Source organism: Onychomys torridus, chromosome 1 (assembly GCF_903995425.1).
Source record: "Onychomys torridus chromosome 1, mOncTor1.1, whole genome shotgun sequence".
Taxonomy (NCBI): Eukaryota; Metazoa; Chordata; class Mammalia; order Rodentia; family Cricetidae; genus Onychomys; species Onychomys torridus.
The window spans coordinates 55,581,184-55,608,896 of NC_050443.1; the positions used below are offsets into that span (position 1 = coordinate 55,581,184).

General features: G+C 44.2%; 1 protein-coding gene and 1 pseudogene across 3 annotated transcripts in view; one reads left to right on the forward strand and one right to left on the reverse strand.

Annotated features, from left to right (window-relative positions):
* Sv2b (synaptic vesicle glycoprotein 2B) overlaps nt 1–27,713 on the reverse strand; it is a 188,781-nt gene that overhangs the window by 121,670 nt on the left and 39,398 nt on the right. The window lies entirely within an intron of this gene.
* LOC118571037 lies at nt 22,819–24,529 on the forward strand (annotated as a pseudogene).

Consider the following 27,713-nt stretch of genomic DNA (forward strand, 5'->3'; position numbering starts at 1 on the left):
CATGGTCATAGTGTCTCTTCACAGCAATAGAAACCCTAACCAAGACAACTGGAATCTCAAAAAGGGCAGGAGAAAGAAAAGAAAATATTGAAAAAACAATTTTTTAAAATAATGACCAAATCCTTTTCAATTTGTGTGCTGTAGGACATAAAATTATAGATTTTAAGATATTCAGTGAAACACTGTTAAGATAAAAATCTAAAAAAAAAAAATTTTAAATGTGATCAGGCATGTTTTAATCAATCTTCTGAAAAACCAAAAGTATTTATAAGATTTTACAAAACCATGTTTAAAAAAATAAATCTAAGTGTTAACTGTGAGGAGCTTTACAGATATAATTAAGGTCTCAAGTCAGTTCCACTAAAAAATGAAGAAATAGGCTTAGGGAGATAGCCCAATCAATAAAGTCCATGCTTGCAGGCATAAGACATGAGTTCACCCCAAAAACCCATGAGAAAAAGGCTGAGTGTGGTAATGTGCTTGCAAATCTGGCACTGAAGAACTGGAGGCCAGCAGATCCCTAGACAAATCAGCAAGTTCCAGGCCAGTGAGACCCTGTCTCAAAAACACAAGGTAATGTGGAATGACATCCAAGATTGACTTCTGACCTCAATACCTATGTGCACATATGTACATGTGCATACACATGAGCACACACATGAAGTAATCAGGAAATAAGTAGAAATAATCAAATTCCCTCTTTTTTTTTTTTTTTTTTGCCTTGAGACAAGGTTTCTCCATGTAGTTTTGGTGCCTGTCTTGGATCTCGCTCTATAGACCAGGCTGGCCTCAAACTCACAGAGATCTGCCTGGTTCTGCCTACCGAGTGCTGGGATTAAAAGAGTGTGCCCTCTTTCAATCAGATCTATTGAGTCAGAGATCACTCTAAGCTCAAGAAGGATGAACACTCTTTGGGGGCTTAAAGGAAGACCTTTGGCTGGCAGTACAATTGGATTCTGGGACAACAAGCAAGGAAATGGAGACCTCTTCTTATGACCTCAAAGTGCCAAATTCTGTCCATTTTCCTGCAGGGCTTCCAGATGAGCTCAGCTGGCCTGGGAGCCACTTCTGTGATACCTGAGTGGAGGACCCAGCCATGCCTCACCCAACATCAAAGCAACAGAAACACAAAATCAATGATCAGGAGTAATAAGTGTCCAGTTTGTTACAGGAATAGAAAACGAATCAATAGCACACAGTTTTCCTAGTCAGGGAGATCAATGCTTCGCTTCTTTCCCAGGCTGCAAAATATTACCTTTCTTGCTATTATTTTGATTCAGCAAACTGTATTCACATCCCTCTTTTCAAAAATGTGCATGCCCCTGTTTCTTGTTATTTTTCAATAAGCATCATGTAATCTTAGGGACTTGCCTGAATGTATGTGCGCTGTGTGGTTTTTTTCCTCTAGAAGACAGACTGTCAGAACAGAAGCGACTTTATTAAAGGAACACGTGTTTTAAATGGTAACAGCTATTATCTCATTAATCTCTACAAACAAATTGGTTTATACCTCAAGACACTCAATTATTCACATTTCACACTGCCTGTGGAAGGTTTAAGGTTTTATTTACATGACTACATAGGAAAATTTTCTCCTCTGTTAGTCTGTACATACCTGGGCTAACCTGAGATTTGATTCTTTGCTGTTTTAGTTCTGATGAGACATTCTAGATTTATCTTTTCTAAATTATACCAAGACTTTCCTTAAATCTACATTCTCAGCCTGGCAGTGGTGGTGTACACCTGTAATCCCAGCACTTGGGAAGCAGAGGCAGAGGCAGGCAGATCTCTGTGAGTTTGAGGCCAGCCTGGGCTACAGAATGAGTTCTGGGAAAGGTTCCAGAACTACACAGAGAAACCCTGTCTCAAAAAAACTAAAAAGAAACAAACAAACAAACAAAAAAACCCTACATTCTCATCTTTCATATTTTCATTTTTAATTTTTTTTTAAAAAAATATTTGTTTTTATGCTAAATATTTGTATGAGAGAGTGGTGTGCACATGAGTACAAGTGCCCACAGAAGCCAGAGGCGACAGAGATTCCCTGGAGCAGGAGTTAGAGCCATGTGATTGGGTACTCGGAACCAAACTCATGCCCTCTGCAAAAGCAGCCCCTCTTCTTGATCACTCAGCCATCTCTCCAGCCTCACTTTTAAACGTCTTTGCCATGGATTTTTTTAATGTTTATGTTGTCTAATATATTTCTCTTTGTTATTTCTTAAGAAAATCTTTAACTGTGCTATTCCAATATTTTATTTTTTACTTTTCCTGTTTTACTCTCAACATTTTCAATCACTTTGTTGACACATGACTTACATTCATCTCTAGGCTTGATAAGTCACGTATTTCTATAGGCATCACCACAATCCAGACTTAGAACACACCATCATTCCATGCTGCTACAGTTAACCCCTGCTTCCATTCTAGCCCCCAAGAAACCGTTTGTGTCTAGAGGACTGGTCCTTTCTAAAATTTCCTGTAAACGGAATCAGACAATTACGTAGTGTGTTTGTTTGGTTTGTTTCGCTTGGCATTTGTTTTTGAAGTCTGTGTTGTTGATAGATTGTAGCTGAAGTTTTCCTGTTCCTGCTGCAATAGATCACTAGTTCTGTCCTTTGTGTTGACAAGTAGTGTGTCCACCCTCCATATATGTGGGTTCCACATCAAGGAACCATAGATGAAGGATGGCCCAAAACATTCATGTATATTGGGCATGTGCAAAATTATTTTCTTATCACTGTTTCCTAAAAATATGCTACAACAGCTACAGAAATGTAAAACACTGTCAACTTGAGTCGTACATGTGATAAGACAAAACCAGCCAAATCAGAGCCTCCCTGGGAAATGCTGGGCTTAATGCACACTCAGAAACTGGACCTGAATATAAGGGCCAGAACAGAGAACCATCGCTGATCTCCATTCCTCTAGACCACCACGGTGTGCATACATTGTGGACCCTCTGGGTTTCTGAGCTAGACACAGGCAGAGATTATAGAGTCCAAGCCCTACCTCTCACAGGTGAGGACAGCAAAGGACAGAGGAGGAAGCTGACCACCCATGGGCAAAGAGGCAGAGCAATGTAAGGACTCAACCAAGTCCCCTGAATCCAATATCAGTGCCCCTGGCCTGCTCTCGGAGTAGATAAACCAGGAGGATGGTGGGGAGGGGAGAAACTTGGTAGAATGAAGGAAGCATCTGATACAGAAGGCACATGGTGTAGTCTGAAGTAAACACACAACACAAGGCAGACAACGCCAAGGGATAAAAACCACTGGATGCCACCCAGTCTGATAAACTTGTTCTTCATCCTCCAGGCAGCGTCTTGATCTAGATTCTAGTTCAAATCCTGCCTCTGCCTCTTAGCTCTACCATCTAGTTCCAGTTAATTAACCCTGCTGTGCCTCAGTTCTCTCTAGAAGATGGGTGGACAACAGCATTCTCATCAAAGCGCTGTTGTGCAAGACAACTGGGCAAGGCCGACGAAGTGCTTAGAACAGATCGTTGGTGTTGAACACATCCTCAACATCGAGAAACGGTTTTGCACTGGCCAAAATCTCACCACTGGGGAAGCCATAGACCTTGCTGGGAAGGATACTGCTGTTGTTTTGCTTAGTGGATATAATATGTCTATCAGATTGTATTTGTGTTTATGCTGCTGTCTGCTTTGGTCCAAGAGGCTTCTTCCGGCAGCAGGGAGCAAATGTTGCAGAGGCTCATGGCTAGCCAAAGTGCTGAAAATTAGTGACTGGAATCCTCAGCCCTAAATGAGACATATGTACCACCTCCTCCAAGGCTCAGGGAACATCACAGAACAGGGGGCAGAGAGACTGTAAGCTGCATAAAGGGTGTCATGTTGTGGGTGTCAACTTCTGAGCGTGACATAACTATTGAACTCACGACGTCACAGCAGCTGTGATTATCTCTGTACAAGACGGATCAAGACAGGATCCATCAACAGGTAGTCACAGAGGAAGTGGAAGTAGGAAGACTGTTTGAAAAGAGGACAGGATCAACAGGAGTGGGTGGGAGGTGATAAAGGGTCATGGGAGGGTGAATGTAGTCAAACTGTATCATTGCTATATGAACAGCTCATAATGAAACCCATTATTATGTATAATTAATGTATGCTAATAAAACACTTTAAAATATTTTATGACAAGAGTCTCAAGGAAATCTGTTTTAAGATCATTACTCTAGCTGGGCGGTGGTGGCACACACCTTTAATCTCAGCACTCGGGAGGCAAAGCCAGGTTGATCTCTGTGAGTTCAAGGCCAGCCTGGTCTCCAGAGCAAGATCCAGGACAGGCACCAAAACTACACAGAGAAACCCTGTCTCGAAAAACAAAAACAAAAAAAAATCATTACTCTAGATAAAATCATACTGGAGACAGGAAGAAAAGTGGAAATAATATTTGTATGCAGCTGGGATAGGCAGGAAGAGAAAAGGAAAGGAGAGACAGAGTGGGTGGGTCTCCCAAGGGGCTCTGCACCATCCCTTTATGATCTAGAACATCTCTCCTTTATGCCATGCTTTTTATTGGAGCCTCAGAGATGAGGCTAACACAAACCATTGATTGTCCATGTATCCCTGGTGATTTTGCATCCACTTCCTCTAGAGAATGCTTTCCAGAAGGCTCAGTGGGCTTTAATAAAGATGGAAGTGGAGAAAAAGAAAAAGAAATCCCCCCTGGATCCTACTCTGAATTTCCAAGTTCAGCCCCTATCACCTGCTGTCATGACTTCAATGTGTGACATACACAGGGCTTTGACAATCTCCTGGCCTGCTGTGCCTCCACCAAGGTCAAGGGCAGCAACAAAAGAGCCTGAGTATGGAGAGCTGAGCTTGTGCCTGCCCTTGTTATCTGAGCCTTTAGCTTCCAGATAAAGCATCTGTGAGGCCACTTTATGGAAACATAAAAATTGCAATTAGCATCCCACATAAAAGAAGTAGGGAGTTCTCTGTGTGGCTCATAAACCTGGGGAGTTTATACCTGAGAACAGAGGCTGAAAGGATGTTACAGCCTGCAGGCTTTCCAGGTGGTGCTTGAAGCAGGTCATAGGAGCTTCCCTGGGTATTTTCAATTTTCACACTGAATTGATTACATCTCCATTTATCTGATGTGGACTTTTGACTAGAAACTTTGAGAGAGGGATGAACACTTGACTTGAACTTGCGTGTTCAAGGCAGGCCAGTTACCAGGAAGAGTGGCAGCCCAGAACCACTGGCACCGAGCTCTCCTGGGTCTCTTTCCATCCCTGATCTGCTTTCATATTCCTGAAGTTTCTCCCACATCCTTGGCTCCTGTGTCTGCTTCCCAGCCTTCCCATTATCTTGTGGCTCGAGTTTTATTTTCCTGGGCTTTAAGTCTTTGGATGCTCAAAATTTCCTTCTCTCCTGCAACTCCAGAGCTCAGGTAGTTTCTGGTGTCTTGAGGAGTAGCCCCACATTGGCCCCTAGGGAGGATTACTAGGAAAAGAAGAAATAAGAGTTCTGTGGTCCCTGTGATCAACTGAGTTGGAGTCCTCTGACCCAGGAAGTCCCCAAGTCTCTTGTAAACCTTTCCCAGGTAAGTATGCATGCTTATCAGCTGACGTCACACAGGAGACACCAGCCCCAAGCAGTCCCTGTGTTATGCTGGGCCCCTCCTTCACAGGGTGACAGGGAGGAGAACTCACTGGGGCACCTCTGTAGTGCACACTCTAAAGTGTCACAGACTTTGCAGTTGAATACCTCTGAGACATTTCTACTAGCTAGACTCCAGCCTCCAGTGGCCTGGAGCTCTCCATGACCGGAACATAAAACATCCCTTCACTCCTTGATTTCTGTTTGACCTTCCTGACTCTCTCCGATGGAACACACGCCTATGTTGAGTCATGCAGGTATTGGTATCTGGGCCCATAGAGTCTTGAAAACAGAAGAGAGTTTTGAAAGTTAAGATAAGCATGGGTCTCTAGGGAAGTCACTTGGGTTTCAAGGATTTTCAAATGCGTGAAAATCCATGGAGTTGATAGTAGTTTCTTAAACTGCCAGGAATAAGAACCACCACATGATAGCCAAACACTGAGATCTGATCTTTCCAGCGTGGTCAAGTGTTTCAACTTATTTTAAGTTCTTTGGAGCAAACACAATTCAGCTGAAGAAGTTTTGCTGCCATTGTTATCATGGCCATTGCTGTCTTCCATTTCATAAAAGGCTCTCATGAGAAGGGAGGGTTCCCCTCAGTAACAGGCAGTTACAAGTGAGTCAGTCCCCATCCTTGGCTTTAGGTTTTAGGAAGAACACTCAGACACAAGATGCCAAGGCACACACCCATATCTAGCACGCCACGCCTTGTTTGGCATCTAGTAATGATAACCAGGTCCTGCACCCAGGTTCAGAGGAGGCTAGAGACACAAAACCTACAAGAAGTTCTGGCCACACCCTCAGATTGTAATAAACAATAACTACAATTAGCTTTCGGTATACCCAGAACCCCTGTGCTGGTGACTGACTGTACAAAAGCCTGCTAAGCTGGGCCAGAGGTACTGAGTTAAGCTAAGGCCACCTGCTCCCCAGGAGCTAGGGACACAGCTGTCTACTCTGGGCCTTGAAGGAAGTGACTCTACTGTTTAGAACTCTGCCTCCCTGTGTTCCATCCATGCCCATGCATCTCCATCAGATTCCTGGTACCAACCTTGCTCCCTCAGCAGCTCTCTGGGGTAGTGAAAGGAGGGCTATTGTAGGGAAAGGAGGGCAAACTACTGAGAAGAAGCTGAGTCCAAGGGTGGGGCATGAAGCAGACTTTAGGACATGTGGGACATTTAGAACAGGTGCCTCACCAATAACAAGTGATTCGCCATTGGAACAAAAGGGCCAAACCCTCTCCATTTGCCTCCCTCTACCACAGTGGTCTAGGCCTGCCTTGAGGACCCACGCTCTTAGATAGAAGGTCTGTTGGTGTCCTGGGACTGCCATAACAACAGACCTAATCAACACAAACCGGATAGTGACTTGAAACAACAGAAATCTGCTTTCCTGTAAATGTCTAGAAGTCAAAATCAACATGTTAGCAAGGCCACATCCCTCTGAAAACTGGAGGTAAGAATCCTGTCTGGCCTCATCCAGCTCCAGGTAGCTGCCACCATTCCTTGGCTTGCAGCCGCATTGCATCACTCAAATCTCTGCATTGTCATCACACAGCCCTCAACACATGATTCTTTATTAAATCCCACCTCCCTTAATCTTACTCAAGATATCATGCCCACATCCAGTACTCTCTTTTGCTCCTCCCGCCCCTTACCTAGTTCATCCAGACCCTTGTCTCCAATTCTCTATACAGTAGGAACTGACCTTCAGCAGCCGACCTGTCTTCTACTTCCTGAACTCTGATGACCCAGATCAGGCTCAGAGACTCGCTCAGGCACTGATCATCTGGCAGGTCCATGATACAAGCTTGTCTCCGCATCCCAACTCACTTCTACAGTGTACTAGCACTGGACTCCATTCTGAGCCTGTGATCATGCAGCCAGAGCTCCTGAAGCATCCCAGTTTCCCAAGAGAGTGGGACACAAAGTCATGGAGGCATTGAATAGGGCTTGGGGTGCCACATCAACACAATCTAAAAACTAAATCCTAGAGCTTTGGTTTGAATGGATGTGTCTCTCCAAATTTTGTATGTGGGGACACATCCCCTAGGATAATGGTTCTGAAGTGAGAAGAGATTACTCCCATCATTTTCTCAAGAGTTCAGAGAGTTCCCTAATCTTCTCATCTCTCCCACCATGCAAGAACACGGGATTGCTGTTTCTGCCATAACATAGCCTTATGTTGGAAGCAGATTCTTTCACCAGAGCCTGCATCTGAAGGCATTGTCATCTCAGGCTGCCTCCAGAACTGTGGGGAATAAATTTCTGTTGCTTATAAATTACTCAGACGTGGGTATTTTGTTATAGTAGGCACAAACAGGGTAACGTACCTTCTTGTGGCCCTCTTGAGAATGGCATAATCATATGCTTCCTGAACCAACTCAACCCAGGCCAGTGGCAGAAAGTTGTTTTCCTGATGGGGAAAGTCTTGTACTGATTTCTCCCCACCCCTGCCTCTCTCTCTCTCTCTCTCTCTCTCTCTCTCTCTCTCTCTCTCTCCTCCTTCTCTATAAAAGCAGCGTGGCTTCCAGCCCCCTTGCACAGCTTCAGACATGGGGTTTGTGATGCTGATGGCAGTGCTCACAAACACCTTAACTTGGTTGTTTCCAAGGAAACAGAGACTTGATTCAATCCACTCAGCACTGCTTTGTTCTGAAGTCTTATTTTCATTTTACCAAAGGTTTGCCCTCCCCAAATCCTACACCACTCCTGTCTTTCCTGTGTTTGTACCTGGTGGAATGGCCCCACAGTTAGTTCCAGCATGCGGTCTCATAGAAATGGGCCAGTAAGACTGACATAATGGAGAGTGTTTGGTGTGGTTAGGAAGCAACTTAACATGTTCCTAACATGTATTAGAATCTTCCATTCCCTGCTATGCTATTTTTTTTAAAGCAAGGAAAGCCTCAAGCTCATGAAATTTAGCAGGCCATCGCCTAGAAAAGGAAGATGAACCTTATTGTGGAATATTATTTTAGGATGTGTTACATTTGTTTATGCTGTGGGACATTTGTTTAGTGATGCAAAGATATGTTGCATTCTTTTATGTTGCATTTGTTTGACTCTGTGAAGCTGTGTTCCTTTGCCTGTCTAAGAAACATGATTGGTCTAATAAAGAGCTAAATAGCCAGTAGCTAGGCAGGAAAAGGATAGGAGGGGGCTGGCAGCCTGAGAGAATAAATAGGAGGAGAAACCTGGGAGAAGAGATGAAGGAATGAGAAAAGAAGGCAAAAGGACACCAGGGGCCAGCCACCCAGCTGCATAGCCAGCCACGGAGTAAGAAGTAAGGAAAAGTATACAGAATCGGGAAAGATAAAAGCCTAGAGGCAAAAGATAGATGGGCTAATTTAAGAAAAGTTGGCTAGAAATAAGCCAAGCTAAGGCCAGGCACTGATAAGTGATAATGAACCTCTGTGTGTGTGTTTATTTGGGAGCTGGGTGGTGGACCCCCAAAAGATCCAAAGAGCAAAGAGTGATAACAACCAAGCTGTCTTCTCTTTTCTATAGTGACTTTGAATTTATAGAGGTCATATTATTTTGCTTTTATGGTAGTATTTAATGGCTAGGTGGCTCATTTTGTTATACATATAGCTAAGTATAAGATATGAATCTACTTCTTAATGATTAAGTAAATAATAGTGTATGTTTCCCCATATGGAAAAATCAAGAAAGCGGTGCACAGCAGTCTAGCATGAATCTTAAAAAACTCTTATTAATAAACAAACCCAGAGCCAGGTATTGGGGTGAATGCTGGAAGATCAGAGAAGCAGAACAAGCCACTGCTTCCTCACCTCGTCAGTTCCTCAGCTGATCTTGTTTCCTCAGACTCGAAGTCTCTGTGTCCTCATCCAAATGGATCTCAGCTCAAAAGCCTAAAAGCTTAACCATCTCTACTTCCTGGTTTTCACGCCTTATATACCTTTCTGCATCCTGCCATCATTTCCTGGGATTAAAAGTGTGTGTCACCATGGCTGGCTGTTTCCAGTGTGGCTTTGAACTCACAGAGATCTGGATGGATCTCTGCCTCCCAAGGGATAGAATTAAAGGCATGTGTGCCACCACTTTCTGGCCTCTATATCTAGTGTCTGTTCTGTCCTCTGATCGCAGATAAGTTTATTAGGGTGCACAATATATTGGGGGACACAGTATATCACCACACAGCAGACTCAGAAGTGAGAACCATGTCCCATGTTGTCCCACCCCTTAAGACTGGGAAACTCCCACAGCAACGGCAGCAAAGCCCATGGCCCCTACCCAATCTGGTTCCAAACACCAATCATTTAGAATAGCAACATGATCTTGCACCTTGCAAGGGGAAGAAATCCACCACAAGTTTTAAAAAAACATCAGCCATGACATTCCCCACCAAAGACCCCCACAGAGTTTACAAATTCATCCACACAAATAAATCTACCCTCCCGTCCATCAGGGTGGGAACCAGAGAGAGATGAGACCAGCTGCAGAGCAAGAAGAAACACTCTTTCTCCCTGGGGCATGCAGCACCTTCCAATCTTCTTTGCTTCCCTGCTTCCTGAAAAGCCTTGATCTAGAAGATCAGAGACCATGAGAAGTCTTCGAGGTTGGAATTGCATCTGTAAGAATGAAGCGTCTCGCTCTCGCCTGAAGTCTTATTGACACATAAAAGCAGCGTGGCTTCCAGCCCTCTTGCTTCAGTCCTGAGGTTTGTGACACTGATGGTAGTGCTCACAAACACTTTAACTTGGTTGTTTCCAAGGAAACAGAGACTTGATTCAATCCACTCAGCACTGCTTTGTTCTGAAGCCTTATTTTCATTTTACCAAAGGTTTGTCCCTCCCCAAAATCCTACACCACTCCTGTCTTTCTTGTATTTGTATTTGATAGAATGCCCCCACAGTTCCAGCATGTGGTCTCTATCATAAAAATGGGGCAATAAATTTGACTTTATTGGGACATAGATCTGTCCCCAGTGATCTTGAGATGACTGAACTAAGGCTGTTTGTATTTAACTTTCATTAATCTGAACCTGTTTTTTAATGATTGTTTATCCCTTTAAATAAACAAGCAAATAAATTTCAGCCCTCAAGCTATGCCAGAGAGACATTGTCAATCTGTGACTTAAGTCTTCTACAGAAACCACCTGATAATTGGAACCCACTTTCCTGCACCACCATTAATGTTCTGCTTCATCTGTTTGGGTATTTGTGACTCTGTTTAGTTTCACTGAGGCCCTGATCAGTGAGTGCATTATAAAAAAATCACATGGGCTCAAATTCCCCCAGATGTGCTTTGGTGCTTATGTTCCGAGTCAGCTTGAGACTGCATGCTTGAGACAAGGCAGCATCAGAGGCCAAGGCCAAGCTCTCATTGAGTCAGCTTGATAAGAATCCTGTGGATGAAAAGGGACCATAGCCTCTCTCCAGCCTCATGGAGGAGGGTCTTTAGTGTAATCATAGGGTTCTCTGAAAAGTAGAAGGATAGCAAGGCAGGACTCTGGCTCACTTCGCCATGAAGCCATCTGCTCTTTTGTCCCTGCTTCCTTGCAAGCATCTGCTCTCTGCTCGCTCTGGGCTCTGCTTCTAGGCTAACCTAAGGCATAACCATGCAATGAGCTTTGGTCCAGTCTCTGTGAGCCTCAGAATTCAGTCCCCAAGACCAAAACCAAATTCAGATTAGGGCCTTCTTTCTTGGTCAAGTGTCCATGAAACACAAACAGAAAGAGCTGTGCCTCCCTTGGGCAGGGCTATGGATTGGGAACAGACCAAAACAAGAAAAGGGGCATTCTAAATCCATTTCTATGTCAACTTTAATAACAGAGGATCAAAGAGATTCAAGTTTTATTCACATTATGTTTCCCTGTTGCAGATCTTAACAGCTGTTTGACATTTTCATCCTTCAGGAGAAACTATCACTAGATCAGGGATATGGTTCAGCAACCATTAACTAAGTGGTTTGAATTGAATCTGGGACATGACTCTCAGATGAGAGGTGGGGGAGAAGGAGAAAGAGAAGGAGAGAGAGATATCAGTACAAGACATTCCCCATCAGAAAAACAACTTTCAGCCACTGGCCTGGCCTCAGTTGGTTCAGGAAGCATATAATTATACCATTGTTGAGTTATATTGTGTATTCGAAAGGTCATATTCCAAGGAGGAACCAGCAAACCAGCAGGTGTTGGGAAGGCTTCATCATCAGGCAGCCCTGCATTCATTCACAAGAACTTTGCAGCTCTCCGATTGAAGTAAATCCCTCTCTACACCTCAGTTTCTCATCTGAAGACAATAGGCAAGCATGACCTGACCCAAAGTTGAACTTGAATATGATAGTGTAATTTGTTCTCTCTTTAAACTCCAAACATATCAAAGACAGGGAGATGTTGCAGAGCCTCGGTGGGATGTTCTCTATGCTGTGAATGTGTTGCTCTGATTGGTTAGTAAGTAGCCAGGCAGGAAGTATAGGCCGGACAAAGAGAGAGGAGAATTCTGGGAACAGGAAGGCTGAGTCAGGAGATGCTGCCCGCTGCTGCCGTGAGAAACAGATGATAAGACACAGGTAAGCCACAAGCCGTGTGGCAACTTATAGATTAATAGAAATGAGTTAATTTAAGATATAAGAACTAGGTAGCAAGAAGTCTGCCACGGCCATACAGCTTATAAATAATAGAAGCTTCTGAGTGATTATTTTATAAGTGGGCTGCAGAACTGTGGGGAGCTTGGTGAGACCTGGAGAGAAACTCTCCAGCTACACAGTTCAATCAAGACTTCTCTCACAGATCTTTCTTTCTTCCACCCTTAGTAGATTGTCCTCCAAGAAAATCCCAGAAGAGCACGGATCTCTCCTGAATGAAAGTCTTTGATGTCAATGCATCATATCTGAGAGCTGTAATTGATCATTTTAATTTGTCAAGATTAAAAAAAAGTGGGAGTCTTGGGCTGGAGAGATTTGGGCGGGGGGGGGGGGGCAGGTGAAGAGTATTTGTTGCTCTTGCAGAGGACCAGATTTGGTTCACAACAACTACAAGCACACATACATGCATGCAGGCAAACATTCATACACATAAAATAATTAAATACAGGAAAACAAATTTAAGTGGGGCTGGAGAGATGGTTCATCAGATAAGAGTGCTTGTTATTCTTACAGAGGATCAAAGTTCAGACGCCAGCACCCATATCAGACAGCTCACAGCACCTGTAACACCAGCTCCAGGGGACCCTGCGCCCTCTTTTGGCCTCTGCAGGCACTAGCACACAGGTACATACACATACACACACACACACACACATACACACACACACACACACACAGAGAGAGAGAGAGAGAGAGAGAGAGAGAGAGAGAGAGAGAGAGAGAGAGAGAGAGTTTTTGTTTTGTTTTTTTAAGACAGGGTTTCTCTGTGTAGCTTTGCACCTTTTCTGGAACTCACTCTGTAGCCCAGGCTGGCCTCGAACTCATAGAGATCTGCCTGCCTCTGCCTCCCACGTGCTGGGATTAAAGGCGTGCGCCACCACCTGGCGAGAGACTTTTAAAGCAGTGGTTGAAGATTTAACATGCAAGTTAGTGCTTTACGGTACTCTGTGTGGAGGACTTTGATGATGCTGCCACAGCTGCTGTATCTTCTCATCCAATTGCTTCACAACACCCACTGGTCCTCCAGCAGAATTCTCTGCAATCCCTGCCTGCTGAGTTGTTGGTGAGACGGAGGTAAGGAGACTGAATCTGCCCAGCAGCCCGCAGATCAGGGAGATGGGAGTAGAACAGCCCCATTGTGTTCCCCACAGGTTCCCTCTTTCCTACTCAATGGGATCAGGTCAGAGTGTCCAGAGATTTCACCAAACATTCTGGGTATGTCTTGGGAAGAAGGTCTGAGTGAGATTAACCCTAGGATTGGCAGACTGTGTAGAATAGATGCCTCATCCAATCCAATCTAACGCAGGCTCAAGTAGAACAAAAGAATAAGAAGACACACACACACACAGCCCCCTCACATGTCCCCCCACAGTACACACACACACAGTCATCCCCCCCGCCCCCACACAGTCCACACACACACACACACAGTACACACATAGTACACATACACACACATACACACACACAAACAAACACACAGCCTCCCTCACATGTCCCACCACACACAGTCCACACATACAGCCCCTCCCACAGTCCACACACACATGGCACACACACACACACAGTACACACACACAGCCCACACACACAGTACACACACACACACACACACACACATACAGCCTCCCTCACATGTCCCCACACACACAGTCCACACACACAGCCCCCCCACAGTCCACACACACACGGCCCACACACACACAGTCCACACACACAGCCCCCCCACTCACACAGCCCCCCCACAGTCCACACACACAGGCCCCACACACACAGTCCACACACACAGCCCCCCCACACACAGTCCACACACAGCCCCACACACAAATCCACACACACAGCCCCCCACATAGACCATGCAAACAGCCCCCTACAGCCCCCACACACAGCCCCACACACACAGTTCACTCACAGCCCCTACACACATAGCCCCCTACAGCCCACACACACATAGCCTCCCCCCATACAGCCCCCACACACAGTCTTCCCACACAGCACCCACACACACACAGTTCACTCACAGCCCCCACACACATAGCCCACACACATAGCCCACACACAGCCCCCTACAGCCCCCACACATGCAGCCTTCCCCCCCATACAGCCCCCACACACAGTCTTTCCACACAGCACCCCTACATACACCCTTTCTAATAGGTGATCAGCCTTCTCCTGGTCTAGACTTGAACTCAGAGTAGAACATAAGTTCTCCTGGGTCTCCAGGCTATTGAACGCAGTGCTCAGCCTCCAAAATCATGTGAACAAACTCTTTATAATGAATAGATATATGTGTATATACACTATAACATAGGTACACATACACATATATAATGTAAGTATATATCTGTGTATACAGAGAACAACACTACAACATAGGTGCACACACATATATAATGTAAGTATATATCTGTGTAAACAGAGAATGATATCATATGTACACACATATTTCCCAACAGTCCCATCACTCCAGAGAACCCACACCAACACCTCCAGCTTCTTCTGCTGTCTCACTTCCCCTCTCTCCCAGGGTCTCTTTACCACCCAAACAAACTCCTTGCACTTGAACCTTTGTCTCAAGGTCTGCCTCAGAGGACCCCAGACTCGGCAGCCTGATCACCTGTGTTCCCAACCACCTCTCCCTCACCATGTTGTCATGCCGGCTTCCTGTGAAGCACAAGGTGGCTGTAAACATTTAGACAATGATACACAGAAAAAAAACACACTGGATGGAAGGTGCTTGAATACACTTTTTATACCCTTGTTAATACGGAAACGGAAAAAAAAAAAAAGAAAGAAAGATTAAGATTCTATTGTTCCACCCTTCTCCCCTTCTCAGTGTGGCAATACCTGCTCACTGTCTTACAACCGTAGGGAATCAATAGCCCCTCGAACCCTGAAGCATCAAGCATCCTTACTAAGCCCAGTCTAATTATTTCCTCTAAAGCACTGTGTCTACAATATTTTAACTCTCCTTTCCCCTATTCAAACAAGTATGATATTCTGCCCGACGATATCCAGAGGGCTTTCCAGCCAAGGACAGAGAACACTGTTCTTTTACTTGTGTGCTCCAGAAGCCCACGGCCTGCTAGAAAGAGATTCTGAGCATGAACTGAGTGTCTTAAGGATGGAAGGAAAGAGGTGACATCACTCAGAATACATAGAGATTCCCCTGTGCTAGGGAAGAAGAGCAGAAACAAGGTTTGGAGCCAGTACATCTCTAAGGCGAGTGACCTCTCCTTCACATCTCCAGGAGCTGCAGGGGATGCCAAGACCAGAAGGACTGTGCAGCAAATGACAGCTCAGTTCTCAGTGGAAACCTTCAAGGACTGCCAAGGCCAACCCTCTGTTAAGATGGTAAGGAAGTCTGGGTGGTAGGTCTAAGCTCCTTTAAACCATAAGACTAAAAACTCGTCCACAGCCAGCGGCGGTAGCACACGCCTTTAATCCCAGCACTTGGGAGGCAGAGCCAGGTGGATCTCCTTGAGTTCGAGACTAGTCTGGTCTACAGAGCAAGATCCAGGACAGGCACCAAAACTACACAGAGTTCTGTCTTGGAAAAAAAAAAAAAAACTCATCCACAGCCAAACACTAGCTTCTCTTAGGCATTTGGAGATCTGGACAGAAGAGAGCTCACCATCTAATTGGGACAATGGCTGATAACCAACTTGTAGGCTCATAGATTGAGTTATGAAACTCAGAAGCTTCCCAGACATCAAATGAGATGATTCAGACCAAAGAAATAGTTCTATGACACATTTACTGATGAGCAGAGAAGACTCAGAGGTCAAGTGCCCTACCAATAATCCCACAGTCATGACAGACTGACATTCAGGTCCACATCTAACTGGTTTTGGTGCATGGGTGGCTTCCCATTTGCTCACCATCCTCTAGGCCCACAAAGAACAAGCCCAGCACAAGTCTGAGAGAATGACTCTGTACTTTAATCCCTGCTGAAGCTTGCCAGGAAGAATTAGTTATGGCTTGCCTTTCGGTGTGAATGTTCTCCAGAGCCCATTGCTACATCTGCTAGAGTTCTAAGTGGCTTCCACGAAAACCAAGCCTATTCATCATACCTTAAGGAGACACAGTAATCTCCTATAGGCACATATTAATTATCCCATTAGAAACAAGCTAGAGTTAATTATAGTGCCTTCCTAGTTTAAAGGAGAAAAAGAGAGAGAGAGAAAAAAAAAAAAAAAACAGGCCTGCAGCCAAAGGCTCAACTCTATATTCCAAGATGAGAAAAGTGTGTCCTTGTCTGTGAGCTGCCTCTTTGCTGGAAAGCAGAAAGTTTGAGAAGTTAACATCTCAGTCCTTGCCACCAAAACAGAAAGTCTCTCTAGGCATTGCCTGTGGCATATCTCTCTTTAAGGAAAGGCCCTGGGCCACTAGAAAGAAGTGCCCATCAATTATTAAGAAAGTTTATATCAAGGAGGAAGGAAAATTGCATGTGATTTTCCTGGCATTTAAATGTTTTCATTATTTATTACTAGCATCCTTCTATTTAGAGGAGACTAATCTAAGCTAATGCTTTAAAAAAAAAAAAACAGCAACAGCAACAATAACGACAATAACAATAACACACACACACACACACACACACACACACACACACACACACACACACTGTGACAAGCAGGTCACAGTGGCCCATGCACAGAATCCCAGCGCTTGGGAAGTAGAGACAGGAGGATCAGGAGTTTAGCATCATCCTCAGCTGCACAGCCAGTTGAAAGACCAGCATTAGATACAGGGGATCTTTCTCAAGAAAAGTCAGGGAACAGATCAACTGAAGAGCCAAAGAGATAAGAAAAAAAGTCTTCTGCAAAGCCGGGCAGTGTGTACTCACCACTAGCATCCCTGTGAAGATTTTTTTCCCTCTGCTTTAAGTATACCAAGAAACAGCATATTGAAGCATGCTGCACTCCTGAAACACAGCAGCCCTGAGGTTTACCTTTCAGTTTCTTAAAATAAATACAACATTAACTAAATCTCATCCTTGGTCTATCTTGGTAGCTCCTGCCAGTGTCTGAGCATTAGCCAATGTATTCAAAGTAAAATTTGTTCAGTCTCCTGCAGTCACTCAGAAGCACTGCTGGAGAAAACTACATTTCCTCCATTGCAAAGACATGCATAAGTCTGACACTCTAAAGATAGCTCAGTAGTCTGTGGTGGTATTGTGTTCCCCAAAATATTGTGCACCCTAATAAACTTATCTGGGGTCAGAGAACAGGACAGCCACTAGATACACAGGCTAGAAAATGGTATCACTCATGCCTTAATCCTAGCATTCCAGAGGCAGAAATCCCTCTGGATCTCTGTGAGTTCAAGGCCACACTGGAAACAGCCAGGCATGGTGACACACGCCTTCAATCTCAGGGAGTGATGGCAGAAAGTAGAAAGGTCTATAAGGCATAAAGACCAGAAACTAGAAGCTTTTAGCTGGTTAAGCTTTTAGGCTTTTGAGCAGCAGTTCAGCAGAGATCCATTTGGATGAGGACTCAGAAGCTTCCAGCCTGAGGAAACAGGATCATCTGAGGAACTGGCAAGGTGAGGAAGCTGTGGCTTGCTCTGCGTCTCTGACCTTCCAGCATTCACCCCAATACCTGGCTCCAGGTTTGTTTTTATTAATAAGACCTTCTAAGATTCCTGCTACAGTAGTCTTTCTTCCCCAAGAACGAAATAGAAGTGTTTGACGATTATCCTTTCTCACGTGACTAGAATGTTGTACTTTGCAGGATCATAGAAGATAAAACCCACAAACTTTCACCCACCACCTGTCCAGTTGTCCCCAAACTTTGGTATGTGTTACAGTCAGTTTGGAAGCTTCCTGGAGTTTTTTCTAATAGGACCCAGATGTCTGATTTTTGAATACACCTTCCCTGGATGATTCTGGTGGAAAGAGCCCCTTTTAAAAACTCTCACCTGATTTTATAAATAGATACAACGAGAACTGAATTAAACTTCATTTTTAAAAGGACCTTACCAGTGGCTGGAGAGTTGGCGAGCAGTTAGAAGCACTTGTTCTTGCCAAAGACCTGGGTTTGATTTCCAGCACCCATATGGCAGCTCACAACCATCTGGAACCCTAGTCTCCAGAGATCTGATGCCCTCTTTTGACCTTTGCAGGCACCAGGCATGAATGTGGTACACATACATACACACATATAAAATAATGAAATCAATTAATCTAAAACAGAACTTTACTGTCTTCCATAGTGGAAGCATTAAGTGAATAAGTGTAACAAAGAACTTGGGTTTTAATTCACACCAGGTTGGGTCCCAGATCATTCATTTCTTTCTTGTCTTGGACAAATTTCTACCTCTGGACTTTAGTTTAATGGAAATCTGTGGTTAAACCAACTTGGGATCTATGAGACATCTCAGCAGAAGGTAAAAAGGCTTGTTATAAGCTCGACTCCCACAAATTGTCCTCTGACCCCTGAACATAACTATAGCATGTTGTGCATGCGCACACACACACACACACACACACACACACACACACACACACACACATTGTGATAATATGAGACATTGTCACTCAATCAATATTGGCCCTCCTTCCCCTTCCTTTTGCCTTCCCTCTATTGTAAATTTTTCACAAGATTTTAGCAACTATTGAAATCTTGGACCCAGTTTGTTTCTCTCTGATACTAACACCTCCACACCCACTTTATCATCCCTATATTTGTTCAGCATCTCATTACTTAAATATTAAGTTTGAAGGGAGATGAGAAAAAATAGCATTTTAAGAGCAAGCAACATCATTTCTATCAGGAAGTTCTTCTGTTTTCCCTGGAGAAGATCTTGGAATGTCACTCAGAGCAACAGATACCCCAGAACAAGAGTTAGCAAAAACAGTAACAAAGAGGAAAGGCAGGCCAGGCGGTGGTGGCGTATGCCTTTAATCCCAGCACTCGCGAGGCAGAGGCAGGCGGATCTTTGTGAGTTCAAGGCCAGTCTGGTCTACAGAGTGAGTTCCAGGAAAGGAGCAAAGCTACACAGAGAAACCCTGTCTCGGAAAACTAAAAAAAAAAAAAAAAAGAAAGGCAGAAGAAACTGTTCTGCCTTTGAAGTGGACTGGACACACTAAGCATATGAGAAGGAAGTGGGGAACCAGGACAGCCATACTGTGGGCAAGCAACAGCAAGAAGATTCTCACAGCAGCGATCACAGTAGGGGGGATCAGCAGAAGCATGAAGTCAGAAGAGGACCTCTGAAAGCACCCGTGAAGTAGCAGAACTCTCAGGTCTTCCGTGTGGTGTCAAATGAACTGATGTAGACATGCCTATAGAGCTCCGGGGTCCCACTAACATCCAGCCTATACTGTGTTCCTGCAAAAGCCACCTGCATTTCTCCGTTGCTCTGTGTGATATGCCTCTTCTCTTGAGTGCCGAAGGGCATTGTGGGACCCTATGTGCTTCGTCACCAGTATCTGTTAAAGGGTAACACTCTTTCAAGCATAAACATTTGAGGATACCACTTTCATCTCCCAGCATAATGTGCTATAAATCCCTGCCTTAGCTACTTCTCTCATTACTGTGACAAAAATACCCGCCAGAAGTAGTTTAAGGAGAGAAATATTCCTTTGGGCTCTTGGGTTTGAAGGTATGGTCCATCTTGGCAGGGAAGACATGATAGCAGAAGCAGGAGGCAGCTGGTCACGTTGGGTCCACAGTCAGGAAGCAGAGATGAATGCTGTTGTTGAGCTCCCTCGTTCAGTCTAGACCCCCAGACCATGACACGGTGCTACCCATACGTAAGGTATTTCAGTGAACTCAGTCTAGAAACTCCCTCACAGACATGTTCAGAGGTTTGTCTCCCGGGCAGCTCTTGATCCTGTCGAGCTGACAATATTAACCATCACATTCTCTAAGCAGAAAAATAAGATGCCAAAACGTGACTCAAGTCCAGCAAGTTCCACTCAACAATGGAACCCTTTGGAAAAGAAATAATGCCGTAGCATGCACTGGGTACTGAGCACACACCCTGCCAGGGAACAAGCTAAGTGTGTTACTCACGTTCTCCCATTCCCTCCTCACCAAAGGCCCTGGAGGTGGTTGGCATTCCTACTGTTGTTCTAATAAGCTAAACAAGGCTCACAGGATTTGGTCATTTTGTCATTGTCTCCACAGTTGTAAGTGGCAAAGCCAACCTTCAAAGCAGGGCCTGTCTGCTCTCTTTATCAGGGCCACGAGACAGACTCTCCCGTCGCGTGGATCAGGACTAGGTTGGAACAGCACACTACACTGCCATGAGCCCCTGAAAAGTCCAGGTCTTCCTGAAGAATAGCACACAATAGCCAAAGATCAGGAAAAACATCAAGCCCTGGCTGCAAACAGCTGGAATTTGGCAAAAACAGTTCCACTTGGGCTACACACCAGGATCCTACCAAAACTGGAGTTTCTCATGCCTCAGCACAGGTCTACTGAAGGGAATTCTTTGGGAACATGGTGCAAGTAGTCTGAGGGAGTATACGTGTGTACATACTTGCTCATGTAAGCACACACATGTATGTCGGTGCACGTGCATGCTTACACACATCTATGTGGAGACCAAAGGTCAATGTTGGGCATTCTTCCTCGATCACTCTCTGTCTTTAGCTTTTGAGACAGACTCTCTCACTGAACCTCAAGTTCACCTATTTAACTAGGCTGCTTGGACAATGACCTTCAGAGTTCCACCTGTCTCCACCTCCACTCTAACGCTAGGGTTAGGTGCACAGTGACACCCTGTTTTTTGTTTGTTTGTTTGTTTGTTTGTTTGTTTGTGTTTGTTTGTTGTTGGTTTTATGTGGACACTGGGATTCCAACTCAAGGCCCCATGCTTGAACAGCAAGCACTTTACCAACTGAGTCACTGCCTCCCCAACCCCGCCATCTCCCCAGTCCCCACAGCCTACAAATAATGCAGCCGGTTCCAGATGAGGGCATTAAGAAAGTGTGATTCTCTGCCATTCCACAGTGCAAACTCCACCACCCTAGAGCTTACTGCACTTCCAGCTTCCCTCACAATAATAGTTCTATTTTAAGAGAACTTGGGGGAAGTGTGGCGAATCTCAGAGTTAGCATATGTTCAGCTGAGACAGTGGGGAATTCTGCACAGTTCCTGTGGCCATAAGAAAGCAGAGTTCTATCACTCCAGATGTCAACTCTCAGCAAGGCTTAATGAGGGAACCGGCCTATTGTACTTAATACAAAGTGATAAGCGGCCGCTGAAGCATGGCAAAAAACATTCGAGGGCAAGTACAAGCACACCTTTGGCAGAAGGAGATGTTTTTGTGGCATGTCCATGAAGTCCAGTGTGGAAAGAGATGGATAGCAGTTCTCTTCTCCATGCTGTTGTAGAAGGGCAAAGAGAGTGGACAGTAAGGAGCTGTTCCTTAGACTACAAGCTGGTGACAGACACCCAGGGCATGAGCTAGTACCTGCTAGAGAACTAGCCCCAGCCAGAAATGTGTGAGAACTCAACCACAGGACTTCCATAAACCAATACACATGTGCCCAGTTACAGCCTCCTCTGAGGAGAAATCTCTGTCCTGTTTATTCAGAATTCCAGACCTTTAGACTAAGACAGGGTCTCACTACACAGCCTTGGCTGATCTAGACACTATGTAGCCACTATATAGACCAGGCTAGCTTCAAGCTCACTGCAGAGATCTGCCTGCCTCTGTCTCTGGGATTAACAGCAGGTGCCGCCATACCTTGTCCGTCTGTAACTGCCCTTAAGAAAACTATCATTAGCAAATCAATGGTCAGGAAATGTTTATGAAAAGCTGGATGAATGCCAGTTCAGAAATGCTTCCAGGGGCCTTGCTACTGTGGTGGTGGTGGCTGCAACTCAGCTCTTGAAATGTTTCAGTTGGACATATTAGAAGATGTGGTGATATTTTGTATGTGCTCTAACAAATCAAACTTGCCTGAAGATCAGAGGGCAGAGCTAGGCACTAGTTAACCACAGAGGCCAGGCAGTGCTGGCACACACCTTTAATACCAGCACTTGGGAGGAGGAAGCAGGAAGATCAGGAGTTCAAGGCCATCCTGGGCTACGTGAGATTGAATCTGTCTATAAAAAGAAACAGAGCCAGGTGGTGGAGGCTCTTGGGATCTCATGTCTTTGATTCCAGTACTTGGGAGGCACACAACTTTAATCCCAGCACTAGGGAGGTGGAGACAAGAAATGATGTGGCTGGGCAGAGAGACGAATATAAGGTGGGAGGAGTCAGGAGCTTGGCCCCCTTTCAGGCTGAGGAGTCGTGGAGGTAAGAGGTAGTTGTGGCTTGCTCCCTGATATCTGGCTCTGAGTTTTTATTATTAAGACCAATTAGAATTTACACTACATCTGGCACTCAATGAGGTCCTGAAAGTTGTAAGTAGTTTTAATTCCTTGTGCTTCTCTAGATAAATGTTTTCGAATCTCAAGTTTTGATAAAGTTATAGTAATAATCATTAAGTTTTTTTCAAGAAGTTATAAATTATTTTTTTATCAGAGAAGGTAAATAATGTATTCCATGGCAATCTGTCAGGTCCTGGGAATTGCTGCTTCTTCTGCCCTGGCCTGAGCACAGCAGAGGGGATCTGTTGCAGTCATGTCCACCTGGATTGCAGCTCTAGCTGCTTCATATGGTTCAGGTTCAGGGTCCAAATCGAACTCTGACAGTGAGGGCAGTCCATGTCCCATGTCAGCTGCTGACTCCCTCATGCATTTGACCAAATCACCTTCACCAATTCCTCGACAGAGGGATGCCTCGACAGAGGCAGTGGACTTGGCTCCAGAGGTGGCAGTTAAGGAAGATTTGGAAACTGGAGTTCACTTTGACCCTGCTGTCAAAGAAGTTCAATATAATCCTACCTATGGACCATGTTTGCTCCTGAGTCTGGACCAGAAAATCCCTTTAGAATACAGCAAATGGCTATTCATAGAAATATGCTTTCTGTATATGCCAAGACAGCGCATATCAATGACTTCATGTTTGAACAGCAAAGAAGAACAATTTGCCACATACAGCTATTCACTGGACCCTTCATTAGATAACCATCAAGTGTCTGCTAAATATCTTAGTTCTGTGGAAGAAGCTGAAAAAGAATCAAGGTTTAACCATATTCAAAACTGGTCAGAAGAAAAACAGAAAAGAGGAAAAAGTTCAAAAAAAAATGATGCATCTAATATCAATGGTTTCTTGGGACCGTGGGCAAAATATGTGGATGAAAAAGATGTAGCCAAACCTTCAGAAGAAGAACAAAAGGAGTTGGATAAAATCACAGTGAAGAGGCGGAGAAAAGGCAAACAAAACAGGAAGAGAAATCTTAAAAACATTAAAGAAATGTTCCACTATCGAGGCAGGTCCTACCTTCAGATACCTCAGGATGTTGATATTAATCTACAGTCATCTGTTCCACCTGAAAAATGTTACCTTCCCAAAAAAACAAATTCCTGTGTGGTCTGGACGCACACAGGGTGTCAGTGTGATCAGGCTCTTACCTCTTTCTGGACATTGGTTGATGTCCGGTTCTATGGACTGTAAAATTAAGCTATGGGAAGTTTATGGAGACCGATGTTGTCTGAGAACATCTTGGAATACAGTTCCTCAGTGCGGCCTGTGACAGGTACCTGAAACTCTGGGACATGGAGATGGGACAGTATACATCAAGATTTAGAAACTGAAAAGTGCCCTATTGTGTCAAGTTCAATCCTGATGAAGACTAGCAAAATCTCTTTGTGGCTGGGATGTCTGACCAAAAGATAGCACAGCGGGACTTTCAAAATGGAGTGACTGTTCAGAAATATGATTGGCATTTGGGAGCTATCAATACAATTGTTTTTGTTGATGAGAATCGAAGATTTGTGAGCACATCTGATGATAAGAGCCTAAGAGTTTGGGAATGGGATATCCCTGTGGATTGTAAGTGCATAGCAGAGTCCAGTATGCACTCAGTGCCTGCAGTGACTTTGTCTCCAAATGGGAAATGGCTAGCATGCCAGTCAATGGATAACCGAATCTTCATTTTTGGAGTACAAAACAGATTTAGATTAAATAAGAAGAAAAATTTCAAGGGCCATATGGTAGCAGGCTATGCTTGTCAGGTAGACTTCTCACCATGTGACTTCAAGTCTAGGTGACTTCAGGAGATGGAAAGGAAAATTACATACTTTGAGACTAGAAGGCCACAAAGCTCTACAGTCAGTTTAAAGCTCACAATGAAGTGTGCATAGGTGCAGCGTGGCATCCACATGAAACATCCAAGGTCATCACGTGTGGTTGGGATAGCTTCATTAAACTGTGGGATTATTGGAATTAGTCCTTTCACAATCTGGGGTCATTTTTGATCCAATGTCATATTTAACTATTTCATTATTAAAAAGTATTGGATGACAATTTGACTTACAGACAATCTTTCCATATATGGCTTCATGAAGTTGATCCATGATTTTTGTTAAGAGCGTTGTAAGTTTGCCTCCTAGAAGTTCATTGGCAACTTCATTTTGTTCTTTATAGATGTTATTTCTATGAAGAATGACAGCTGGCTCTATCTGACAAATAGTGATGTTGGCAGGCAGTTTGCATTTATCCCTGAGATGTCACTGAAAGGATCATTCTTGGGGTCAAGAAAACATGCTCATTGGATATGGGATCCTAGAGGAACTGATGTTAACTAATGACTCAGAAAGGTACCAGACACTTAAACCAATGCAACCAGAGTGGAAGGGAAGGGCAAGAATGATACAGGTGGATATACTAAGACTTTTGTCTGTGCTCTAACAAATCAAGCTTGCCTGAAGATCAGAGGACAGAGCTAGCCACTAGTTAACCATAGAGGCCAGGCAGTGCTGGCACACACCTTTAATCCCAGCACTTGGGAGGAGGAAGCAGGAAGATCAGGAGTTCAAGGCCATCCTGGGCTACACGAGATTGAATCTGTCTAAAAGAGAAACAGAGCCTTGTGGTGGAGGCTCCAGTCTTTGCTCCTAGCACTTGAGATCTCATGTCTTTGATCCCAGTACTTGGGAGTCACATGCCTTTAATCCCAACAATAGGCTGGGTGGAGAGAGGAATATAAGGCAAAGCGAGATGGGAGCTTGGCCCCCTTTAGGCTGAGAAGTCATGGAGGTAAGAGGTGGCTTTGGCTTGCTGCTTTGTCTTTCTGATCTTTTAGCATTTACCCTGATGTCTGGTTCTGGGTTTTTATTATTGAGACCAATTAGAATTTGAGCTACATCCTGCACCTGTGGTTCTCACACTTGGTGCTTCAAGAATCACCTGGATCATTTGTTCCAAAACAGTTTCTGATTTACTGTGTTTAGGGTAGTGCCTAGATTTTTGAATTTCTAACAAACACCATACTAGGTGTTCTAAGCTATTTTTCTTAGGACACACTTGTAGAACCACTAACTACTAACTTGTAGATCACTGAGACAAAGCTCCTGTGAAGGGTGGGTTCTTGTGCCCACCAAACTACAGAAACGAAAGGAGACAGAATCTCGAGGCCAGATATGCCTACCTCCCCTTTGGCAGGGAGCTCATGGGATTTATTTCCCTAAACCAGTCTTGGTGAGGATCTTCTGTCATCAGTTTACACATGAATTACCTTAGCATCGCCCTTCATCCTAAAATGCCTGGTTTCCATGACTCTTCTAGTCCCCCAATACTCTCAAATATCTGTCTCACTCTGAACTGTAGGAACCCCTCATTCATAAACAAAGATGCTTTCCTTCAGGGAAAGCCTGCTTTTGCTTTCCTTGAGGGCCAAAGACATGGGGACTCGGGGATCACTTCCTCAGAATGAGGAAGTCCTACTTCCTTCCCCAGATATGACCTTGTCCACAGCTTTCCATCCTTGCCATGGCACTGAAAGCAGTGTTTGCCCTTTGGAGGCCCTGTGCTTCTTCGGATGCCAGTGCACACTCTTCCCTGCTCACTGCTCAGCCCTCACTTTAGCTCCAGGGAAGTGATGTCTGTTGCTGTTGCTATGCTGTCTGTTGTCATCTGAAATCAGAAAGAGGTTCCTTACAAGTCTCCCTTACTTTTTTTCCTTCATATTTTATTACAGAAACTACCAAACACATTAAGAATAATCTAAGTCTATGTATTCTCCAAACAGTCCCACAATTATTGACTCATTGCAATCTTGCATCATTTGCACCCTGACCAAATTCTTCAACCTCACATAACCACTGAGTGATTTTGAAGCAGTTCTCAATAGCCTGTGATTTTTTTTATCTATAAATAGATCAGTGATATTTATCTATTAAAAAAAAAAGGACTCTGGAACTGAGGGCAATTTGGCTGCAACTGTTACCCAATCAATCCCCGGAGCTGATGCTGTTTATTTATCTGGCTAAGCCAGTGTCTCCTTCTCAGACCACTCAACGTGCATCCCCCTTGGAGCTGCACTTGGAGATAGAGGTTGGTGTTCTAGGGACAAAGACACAAGAGTAGCTATTCTCTCCACTCCAGAACCTCCAAACAAGCTCTCAGGAATAAGACTCAGGCCCAGCATGGTGGCACAGGCCTGTAATCCCAGTGCTCAGGAGGAAGAGGCACAGATCTTTGAGAATGAGGTGAGCCTGGTCTACACAGAGTTTTAGGTCAATGAGGGCTACATAGTGAAACCCTATCTCAATAACAACAACAACAATAGGACTCTTTTTAAAAATAATCCACTGACCATTATCACACCTAAGAAATTAATAATAATTTTGTGACATCATTGAATATACAGAGTTCAAGTTTTCACAATTGTTTCATGGGGGTTTGTTTATTTGTTCATAGTAGGTTCCAAATCAGTTCTGTACCTTGTCATTGGTGAATACATCTCATCTTTAGTGACTCAGATGCTCCCCAGACTACCTCATGCTAGTCACTGTGTCCTTCTCATAATGAAACCAGATGGTTTGTTCCAGTTTCCTTGGAATATGCTTTGCTATTTTTATGATGTCTTTCAATGTGTTTTCTGTCCCCTGTGTCTCCTGTGAATTGGCAGGGTAGATCTAGAGCTGTGCCGCCCAGTGCCGTAGCTCAGAGCACAGGCAGCTATTGGAGGTTGAATTACTGAAGAACAATACAATTCAATGCTTGGTTCTCAGAAACACAAATCTTATTTCAAATGCTCAACACATATGAGGCTAGCAATTCCTGTTGGGCTGCTCATGTATTCTGTGCACATACACACACAAAATGTTTTTAGAATCACCAGAAATCCTATTAGAAACATGTTCTTCCTGAGATTCACCAGTTAGGATTAGAATTGGGATCAGTGCTAGGGTTGAGTTTAAAGTTAGGATTAGGGTTATGGTTAGGGATTAGGCACTTGGTTTAGATGTAGGGTATTGTGGGTTACAGTTATGGTTAAGGTTATGGTTAAGTTAGGATTAGAATTGGGATTAGTGCTAGGGTTTAAAGTTAGGATTAGGGTTATGGTTAGGAATTAGGCACTTGGTTTAGATGTAGGGTATTGTGGGTTACAGTTATGGTTAAGGTTATGG